The sequence below is a fragment of the Ictidomys tridecemlineatus genome, chromosome 7 (assembly GCF_052094955.1).
Source record: "Ictidomys tridecemlineatus isolate mIctTri1 chromosome 7, mIctTri1.hap1, whole genome shotgun sequence".
NCBI lineage: Eukaryota > Metazoa > Chordata > Mammalia > Rodentia > Sciuridae > Ictidomys > Ictidomys tridecemlineatus.
Window position 1 is genome coordinate 148459686 of NC_135483.1, and position 11092 is coordinate 148470777.

At 34.3% G+C, this 11092-nt stretch overlaps 1 long non-coding RNA gene across 1 annotated transcript; it reads left to right on the top strand.

Annotated features, from left to right (window-relative positions):
- The first annotated feature begins 455 nt into the window (after positions 1-455).
- On the top strand, positions 456-10079 carry LOC144365579 (uncharacterized). The gene is made up of 3 exons (XR_013424183.1): positions 456-548; positions 6123-6222; positions 9680-10079. It is a non-coding gene; the product is annotated as an uncharacterized LOC144365579 (long non-coding RNA).
- Positions 10080-11092: the final 1013 nt, after the last annotated feature.

The window sequence follows — 11092 nt, forward strand, 5'->3', positions numbered from 1 at the left end:
ATATTTCTGGGTGGTTGGTACCTTTATATTTAATATTATACATAACTTCCAAATCACTATACCCTTTGAATTTCCACCAGAAATAAGAGTTCTAGTTGTTTGCCAAAAATTGATGTTTTCATTAAAAAGTTATCCCTATTGGTGTGTAGAAATATATCATTGTGGTTCTAATTTACATTTCTTTAATGTCTAATGGGGTTGACTGTCTTTTCATGTCTTTATTTGCCATCTGTGTATCTTCTTTGTTTAAATATCTACCTAAATGTTTTTTATACAGTATGAAGTATAGATTGAAGTCTGTTTTTGTTTTATTTTGATTTGATTCCCAGGGATTTGTAATTTTTCTGCCATCCTCTATTGAAAAGATTTTATTTCTATCAAAGTGTTTTACTTTTGTCAAAAATCAGTTAACCATATGAATGAGGTTTTCTTTTATTTTTGTTTTTGGATGCTATAGCCTGTTCCATGAAGTTACATGCTAGTGCTTTCCAGAATGTGACTCTGCCTTGATTTCTGCAGCTTTATTGTGGGTCTGGAAATCAGGCAAGGTGAGAGCCTCATGTCTGCTAATCCTTTTTTATGTTTTGACTATGTTAATCCTTTTAGTTTTGAAACAAAATATAAATTTTAGAATCAGCTTGTTGGTTTCTAAAAATGAAAAAAAAAATAACCAGGTTGTTTAGCTAGAATTTTGTTTGGAATTACTTTGAATTTATAGGCCACTTTTTAAAAATAACTGTCTCTAAGAAGAGAAAGAGCAAAATCACACATTCCACCCATTTAAGCTATACAACTCAGTATTTATTAATATATTTACAGAGTTGGACAACCATCACAAATTAGAACTTTTTATCACCCCAAAGAAACTTGAAATCTTTTAGAGAGTGCCTCAACCTCTCACTGCCCAGATAGAGGCAATCACTAATCTACTTTCTACAGATTTGTTTTTCTGGAGGGTTCCATATAATGAAATGATACAATATGTCATTCTTTGCTATTGGTTTCTTGTAGGTAGCATGATGTTTCTAAGGTTTATTCATGTTGTATGCTATATCAGTGCTTCACTCTTTATTACCTAAAGTATTTGAATTTATGGATAAACAAAATTATGTTTACCCATTTATCAGTTGATGGATGCTTGGGTTCTTTCCATTTTTTTATTGTAAATAATAGTGTTATTAACATTTTATACAAGTTTTGTGTAGCCTTGTTTTCACTTTTTTAGGTATATGTTTAGGAGCAGAATGTAGGATGATATGACTGAAAAAAAAAACAACTCTGTTTCTTTTCCAAAATAGCCACCTCATTTTGTAGTCTCACTAGTGGTATATAAGGGCTCCAATTTCTTCATCTTCTCACCCTCAATTTTGGTTATAGCCATCTAGTGATATACTGTAAATTTAATTTACATTTCCCTGATGGCTACTGATATTGAGCTTTTTTAATGAACTTATTGGCTATTTGTATATTTTCTTTGGAGAAATGTCAATTTATATCCTTTGCCCACTGTAATAGGGTTATTACTCGTTTTGTTTTTGAGTTGCATTCATTTTTTACAAATTCCAGATGTAAGTTCCTTATCTGATATATAATATGCAGAAAATTTATCCTGTCCTGTGAGTTGTCTTTTAACTTTCCCAACAGTGTCTATTAAAGCCCAAAATTTAAATTTTGATAATGTTCACTCTACCTATTTTTTGCTGTTGCTCATGCTTTTGGTGTCATATTTTTAGAAGCATTGAATAATCCAAGTCACAAATATGCATATCTATGTTCCTCATAAGAGTTTAATAGTTTTACTCTTTTATTCAGGTCTTTAGTATATTTTGAATAAATATTTATACATGATGTGTGATAAAGATCAAGCTTTATTTTTCTTTATGTATGTATATATGTACATATGCATTTATTTATTTATTTATTTATTTATTTATTTATTTATTTATTTATTTATTGGTACCAGGGACTGAACCCAAGTATGCTTAACCATGGAGTCACATGCCCAGCCTAGTTTTTATTTGTTTGTTTGTTTTTATTTTGAGACAGAATCTCACTGAGTTGCTCAGGGCCTTGCTAAGATGCTAATGTTGGCTTTGAACTTGTGATTCTCCTTCCCCAGCCTCCCGGGCTTCTGGGATTATAGGCAAGTCTGTACCACCATGCCTGGCTCCAAGTTTTATTCTTGTAAATGAATATCTAGTTGTACTAGAACAGTTTCGTGAAGAGACTTTTCTTCTCTCATTGAACTGTTTTGGCATTCTTGTTGAGAAATCAATTATAATCTAAGGGTCTATTTCTGGACTCTCAATTTAATTCTATTTTTTTCATATCATGTGATTTTTGTACTTATATGGATTTTTATATAAATTGATTTTCAGGTACTGAACTGATCTTGTATACACTGGAATAAATTCCACTTTATATATCACTTAATTTTATGTGCTAATATTTTGTTAGGAATTTTTGTGTCTGTATTCATAAGAGACAATGATTTGCAGTTTTCTGTGATATATTCATTTGGTTTTGAAATAAAAGATAATATGGACCTGGGGTTGGGGTTGTAGCTCAGTGGTAGAATCTTGCCTAGCATATGTGAGGCATTAGGTTCAATCCTCAGAACCACATAAAAATAAATAAATAAACAGGGCACAGTGGTGCACACCTGTAATTCCAGTGGCTCAGGAGGCTGAGGCAGGAGGATTGAGAGTTCAAAGCCAACCTCAGCAAAAATGAAGCACTAAGCAACTCAGTGAGACCCTGTCTCAAAATAAAATACAAAATAGGACTAGGGATGTGGTTCAGTAGTTGAGTGCCCCCGTGTTCAATCTCTGGTACCCAAATAAATAAAATAAGGTCATTGTGTTCATCTATAACTAAAAATATTTTTTAAAAAGATAACACTGACCTTATTTAATGAGCAGGGAAAGTGTTATTTTATTTTTGGTGGGAGTTTATAAAGAATTGGGGTAAATATTTTAAATTTTTGGTAAATTCATTAGTAAAAGTTTTTATCTCTGGGGGTGGTTTTTTTGTTTGTTTTTGTTTACAGTTTTAAAATCAATCTTTTTTACTTGTTAAAAGTCTATCAGGGGGCTGGGGATGTGGCTCAGCTGTACAGCGCTCGCCTTGCACGTGCGAGACCCTGGGTTCGATCCTCAGCACCACATAAAAATAAATGAGTGAAATAGAGATATTGTGTCCAACTAAAAAATAAATATTAAAAAAATAAAAGTCTATCAGATTTTCTACTTATTGAGTCCATTTTTTAACTAATATCTTCTTAGGAATTTTTTCATTTGCCTAAGTTATCCAATTTTTGAAATACAGTTGTCTTTATTATTCCCTAATAATGTTTTTTTTTTTGTTTTTATTTTTTAATTTCTATAAGGTGAATAGTAACACACCTTCTTTGTTCTTGATTTTAGTGATTTAGTCTTCTTTCTTTCTGGTCAGTCTCCCTAGAGTTTTCTCAATTTTATTGATCTTTTCAAATAACTAAGTCTGGCTTTCATTGCTTTTCTTTATTGTTTTTATGTTTTCTATTTCTTTAAAATCCACTCCTATAATTTCCTTTTTTTTTTCTGCTTGTTCATGAAGTTCTTTTTATTCTAATATATTAACATGTGGGATTATATTGTTGATTTAAGTTCTTTACTCTTTGTTGATACAGGTTTTAAGCTATTAATTTTCCAATAATCATTATTTAGCTGCATACCTTAATTTTTTTGCATGTAGTATTTTTATTTACATTTATCTTAAAAGATTTCCCACTGTTTCATGAGTTCAGCTTTGACACACTGATTACTTAGTAGTATGTTGCTTAATGTGTGCAGACATTTTTAAACTACAAATTAATTCAATTTCTTTAATTAATATAATGTAATATATAAATATGGTATATTAATATGTGCTCAAATATACAATACAATAGTGTTATTATAATATATTACAGTAATTAAATAAATTTAATTTGAAGTTTGTATATAATGCATATTAACATAATATAATGTTATATTAATTAAAGAAATTAAATTTGAATAATTTAATAAGTAAATTTGAAATTGAATACACACACATAGGATTAATCAGGCTACATTTGTTCTTCCACGATTTTTTTGTCCTCAAAGAAATTTTTTTAATTTTATTTAAATTTTAAAATTTATTGGTATAAAAGTTTCCATTATCCATATAATCTTTTAAATATCCCAGAAGCTGTAACAATGCTCCCTATCTTATTTCTGGAATTGGTTATTTGTGTCTTATATATTTGTTTCCTGACAGTCTAGCTAGCAGTTTATCAATTTGAAAGATTTTTTCAAAAACCTAGCTTTGGGGAGTCATCGAACAGTGTGCCTGAGATGTTGAGAGAGAAGAAAATGCCCTTGCTTCAAATGTCCATAATTCCATGCTCAGGCTGTTAGTGATGTGTGAGGGGAATGCCCTGAGAAGCAAGCTTTTGTTCACATTTTATCCATCAATGATTTTAGGTTTCGAATTTAATGTGGACAAAAATGTATCACCTTATAATCAAAAAGCAAAGAGAGATCTATTTTCTTTAAAAGGAAAACAAAACTAAAACAACTTACCTCATAATATGATCTACTTGATATGATTGTTTTGTTGCTGAAAACAACAATGAAACAAACAACCTAAAGCCTTCTTTAGACCTGACTATAAACAGTAGCTCCACAAAGCAAAAGGTGATTGTGTTATTTTAGAACTTTGGAATCAAATGTGTTCCCAGTGTTCAGAGGACCATATTCTCTTCCAGTCTATTCTCTAAAAGTATTACTATACAAGGTCCTTGCCTGTTGTAGCTTAGGGAACACAACCATAATTTAATATAGGAGAATTTACAATTGAACTGTAACAATACAAGCAATGTTGAAATCATACATGTTAAACACATGCAAATTAACTACCATGGAAGTTGTAACTTGGGAAACTGATGACCTTCCATTTCTACAGATTTTTCAGGGACCTTGTAAACCCAGCTTCTGTGACTCTAGGTTCCCATGAAACATGGCCAGATGTCTACAATTCTTGTCTCACTTATTTTAACATGTTGCCTCACTTTAAAGCACTCTTAGTTAAGAGAGTTATTTTTTTTTACCAAAGAAAGTATAACTTAACGGGGTTCTCAGGGTGTTAACAGTAAATGAATGGATCTGTGTCTGTTGGTTAGATAAATGAATGGGCAGATAGATGGATCTCCCTATTTCTATGCCTAAGGCTTCCTTTTCTCTTTTGTGAAGCTCGGCACACTTGTAATTATTTAAAATTGCTTTTTAATAAATATATTGTTTAATGTCTCTCTGATCAGTGAAATCTAAGCACCATGAGTGCAGTGGCTGCCTTTCCTTCACCACTGCATTACTAACCTCCTAAGGCTGAAATGGTTGGGACCTTTGGTCACCTTGCTCTTATCATATTGTGCAAGAATATAGAGGAGTATTGTGTGAGCATGCAAACCTAGAGTCAACCTTTCCAGAGCAGCATAGGGAGCAGAGAATTGATATAATAAGTTGAAAGTAGCAAGAGTGAGCATTTCTAAGGTTCTAACAGACTCTTTTCCCAGTAGGGTGGTATCTGTGCATCCTTTGGGCTCTGAAGTTTGTCACTGTACTAGGAGTCTCCTATGTCCCCAGCTCTGAGGGCTCTTTGTTCATAGATAACTTTTTGTGTTCTTTGCTGGGAACTTTTTGCTCCTGGCAACATTCCTTCAGTCAATGCTACCCTGGAACAGCCTTGCGCTAGGTTAGATTTAAACCCAGAAAAAATACTCAATATATAGGGACCCTGGCACTGGGATGGTTCAAGTCTTGCTCATCAATGGAAGATGGGAAATACCATACTCTTTACCACTTTTGTTATGGTTTTTAGAAATTAGGTGTCCCCCAGAAGCTCATGTGTGAAACAATGCAAAGTTTAGAAGAGAAATTATTGGATAATGAGAGACTTAACGTAATCAGTGGATTAATCCCTTGATGGAATTAACTGAGTGAAAGCTGAAGGCAGGTAGGAGGTGGCTGGAGGAGGTAGGTCATTGGGGTATGCCTTTGGGGTATATATTTTGTATTTGGCAAGTGGAATCTCTCTCACTGCTTTCTGTTCATCACTAGAACTGCTTTCCTCTGACACACTCCTCTACCATGATGTTCTGCCTTACCTTGAACACTGAGGAATGGAGCCTGCTCTCTATGGACTGAGACCTCTGAAACTGTGAGTCTCAAAATAAACTTTTCCTCTTCTCTAATTGTGCTTGTCAGGTTTTTTAGTCAGAGCATCGAAAAAAGCTGACTAATACAATCTTGCTATCACAATTCCTGTGCATTTCCGTTATGTTCAAAGGAGATACTATTGAATGAGGAATCAAATGCAAACCTGACCTTTACGAGAGGAAAATCCCACAGGGTCGGAATTTTGGCTTCTGTCTCTTGGAGAAGTAGACACAGAAAATGAAGGGTGGTGTGTGTGTGTTGTGACCCTGGGCAAGTCCCATGGCTCCTCTGGGCCCTTCCTCTTTTGCTGAATAAATGGGTATTAAATGATACTTTATATTTAGATTTTTCATTATAAAAATTTTCAAACACACAGAAAAGTAGAATAAATGCTACAATGGACATCCACATGGGTATCATCTTTTTTCAATAATAGCTAACATTCTGCTGTATCTGCTTCATTGATGTGTACATATCAATCTATAAATTGCTGAGCCATTTTAAAGTCAATTTTACATGTCAGGACATTTCACCTTTAATTACTTCAGCTTATATGTTCAGAAACTGAGGAGGTTTTTCTACATGTAAACCCATTCACAGTATGATTTGAGGCGTCTTCTGGCTCTGGAAGTCTCAGACTGGGTTTTTGCCAGAGATACATGAGAAGACAGGAGCAAAAACAAATATATTGTGAGTCTCATGCAATCTGAACTTCAGATCCCCTCATTATATGGACCATTTTTTAAAAGCCACTTACATAAAATTTGCCAAGGGAAAATATCTTAGCCATAAATGGTTAAGAACATGTCTTAGTCCATATTTTGTTGCCATGCCTAAAGATCATGGACTGGGTAATTTGTAAAGAAAAGAAGTTTATTCAACTTACAGTTGCAGAGTTCTGGAAGTCCCAAAGCATGACAGCAACTTAGGCTCACCATCTGGTGAGGGCTTTCTTACTACATCATAACATGGCAGAGGGCATCATGAGGTGAGACAGAGCACGTATATTATCTCAGGTCTCTTGGTCTCTTCTCATAAAGCCACTAATGCCATCATTGTGGTTATCCTCATGATCTCATCTAATTCTAATTACTCCTAAATACTGTACCTCCAAACCCTGTCAACCCAAATTTGTGAATTAACTTTTCAACACATGAACTTCTGGGGGACACATCAAACCAAAGAGAACCTTTACCTCTATTCAGTCTGGTTTCTCTTCCCTATTCTTCAAGCCTCCCATACCTACACAGCCTCTTAGGCAATAGTGAGATAACTGGGACCATTTGGGGAATTCTGTTTACAATAAGATCAAGTAATTAATTTTGGTCATAATCACTGCTATGCCTAGATAGGTTATGACCAGCTCTCCAGTGATACTGACTTCTAAGAACAATCCTGATATCTATGGCTAGAAGTTTTAAAACATCATGGACAAGTCCAATGGCACCTGGTGTCAGAGGTATATGAGAAATGCAGGAAGCACTTGGGGTGAAATGAAAGAGACCTCTTTGGAAAAATCATCCAGTCAGTAGATGCTTAAACAAGCTGAGAACTCAATTCTCATGTGTTGCTAATCAAAATGCATGCTCCTTCCTGTCAGAAATATATAGAGTAATATAGCAAACAGTTAAATATACACTATGTGTACTATTTGAAAATTTTACAATATACTTTATCACAGTTATCAGGAAACCTGTTGTAACGCACTGTGAATGACTCTAGGGGCAGGTTGCATATTTTACACACCTACATAAATTATATCATGTCTTAGAAAAATCTCACTCATCTTTCCTGAAGGGATTTTGGTAGACATAGAGAAAGCGTTGTGCAGAATTCTTTATGGCACTCTGAAATGACACACATGATAGATGAAGAAAATATGGCAAAATGTCATCTTTTGTGGAGTCCAAGGAAAAAAATGTATGAATGCTTACTGTGCTATTCTATATTTGAAAGTTTTCAAAATGAAAAAAATTCAAAACATCACCCTGTTAAATCCATTTGAGAGGTAATTCACACGCGTAGATCAAAAAATTGGTCTATGTGGTAGAAGAGGAATTGGATTACACAATTTTATTGCCTCATACTATGAAAAGGCTATTTATTCATTTATATTGTAATTTAAATTTATTTTAGCTAATACATAAGAACATACATGTTAATGGGGTACCATGTGATATTTCAGTGCATTTGCATGTTGCATAGTGTTTGAATCAGGCTAAACATATCCATTTCCTCAAATACTTATCATTTCTTTTACTTATCTATTTATTGATTGATTTATTTAAAAAAATAAATGACAGCGGAATACATTAGTATTCTTATTACACATATATACCACAATTTTTCATTTCTCTGTATATAAAGTATTTTGACATCCAATTTGTGTCTTCATACATGTACTTTGGATAATGATGTTTATCACATTCCACCATCCTTGCTAATCCCCTGCCCCCTCCCTTCCCCTCCCATCTGTCTTCCATAGGTGAAAACATTCAAAATGTTTTCTTCTAGCTTTTTAGAGTGACAATTAAAAATTCATTTGCGGGCTGGGGATGTGGCTCAAGCGGTAGCGCGCTCTCCTGGCATGCATGTGGCCCAGGTTTGATCCTCAGCACCACATATCAACAAAGATGTTGTGTCCATCGAAAACTAAAAAATAAATATTAAAAATTCTCTCTCTCTCTCCCCTCTCTCAGTCTCTCTTAAAAAAACTCATTTGCAATTAAAAATTAATTTTTTGTATTTTTGTAATTGTCAATCAGACCGTCAAATATGACTAGAATGAAATGTGTTGGTGGAAGTCAAAAAAAAAAAGGAAAAACCAAAGTGAAAGAGAGACTGACAGAAGCTTACAAATGCCAAAAACTCACTTATATCACAATGCAATTTAGAAGCTCTGATGTCAAAATCAATAAAAAATGTTTCCAAGCTTTCAATTAAAAAATAACCTTTCTGTAATGCAAAAGCAAAGATTAAATCATATATTTTTCCTAAAATAACTGTCAAATGGAGAAGCAATCAGAATGTGTGGCCAAAAAGTTGGGAAAACTAAATTTTGTCAGGTGGTTAATTAATAAAATTTGTTTGACCAAATATCTGGGAACCCATAGTTCAGTCAGGCTAACCATTACATCCATCTTCTTACTCTCCTTTTCTACCTCTTTGTTCGTCACTTTCTTAGATTAGGGCTCCAGAAGCAGATGCTTAGATGATAGTTCCTGGGAAAGGGATTTACTAAGAAACGCTCCCCCTCCGGGGTGGGCAGAAGAAAATAGAGGCAGTGGGAAGCTCAGGAAGCCAAGCCAAGGTGCAAAGGTAAGTTAAGTCCTAGGGAGGGAAAGAAGCTCTGGAAATGTGAACCCTAGCCATTGCTGAGAAGCTGGGGTGTTTATACCCACAGGGTCAGTCAGCTGTTAAGAATGTATATCTCTGAGTATGTTCTGTTCTCTGTGCAGGCAGGAATAGTGGACCCTCAGAGCTGGAGAAAAGCTTGCTGAAGTATCATAAATGTGGCTTTTGGAAGCATTGTGTCCAGGTAATTCAAAAGGAATCTGAGGAGTTGGACAGAGCACAGACAACATGTGTTACAGTCATCATCAGCCTCTCATTAATTCTCATAGTGATCTCACTGTGGTCAAGGACTCTGCACTAGACCCCGGGCTACATATTTTCTATATATTATATTATTCAATCATTACATCACATTTATGTTGATCAGTGTAATCTCCATTTTACAAATGAGAAGACTGAAAGTTGGAGTGAATTAAGTGGCCGTTGGAAATAAGAAGAGCTGATAAAACCCTTTCCTGCCCCCAGATGCTGCCTGTTCTTTGCTCAGTGTCCTTTCTAATCACTACTAGTCACATAAGATAATTGTGTAGAATGTCAATATTTCCTTCTGTGGAAGAGACAACTTCTCATTATTTGTAGTTATACTTTCATATAACTTGTTAACTTGCTGGGACATAACTGTATTCATTGAAAGTAAAACTTAATATTGATCAAGAATCTTATAGGTCTAAGATGGCAACAAAAACATCTGCAAGTTCTATGCAAGTTGATTTTTTCAAAGCTATTTAAAAGAAGGTTTACAGGTTTTCTACACTCAGGTGTACATGTGTTTAAAAAAATTGCTGAATCTCAAAGAAGTCTTCAGATGAGAGGGTAGTGCTAGTTTTTACCAGGAAGCCATAGCATTTCCAAATTCTGCCATCCACTGCTAATTGTAAAGAACAGTGGTGGACAGATCCCTGTGCCAGCCACACGCTAGGAATTTCCCACGTTGGTGGGTCATATAACTTCACCTCCTGGGGAGGCTGAAAAGGACAGCTGTGTGTTGTTTAAAACAAAAATAAATGTGTCTGTATACCCCATCACTCCAGAGTGAACAGTTATTTTGAGTTCTCCATTAAACATGCATATAATTGAAGACATAATTAGGAAGATTTAAGAGCATTTGTGTTTTCTGAAGTTCCTTAGTATTTCGCAAAAGGAATGCTATACAGATTATTTCCCCCTTCTAAATGTCAGTTTCAAAAGTGGCTTAGCAAGGGGTGTTTCAACCAAATCACAGCCTTGTTTTAGGATGGATATCAGGTTGCTTTGTTCTTGAGTGATATCCTCACCTAATCATACAATTAATATTTTCATTTGCTGGGATTTGTCAAGAATTTGAAAAATTGTTTAAAGTGACATTTCCCAAGTTAGAGTTTTCCAATTACATAATGTAAAGTGAAACCAGAAATTTCATAAACTTGCACAATTGTACAGTATTAAGACTGTTAAGATGTTAGACTCTGAGAGTTTTTCCTTATTAATTTTCACCTTGTATTTTAACACATTTGGCTTCTTTTATTGTGGCATCTAGC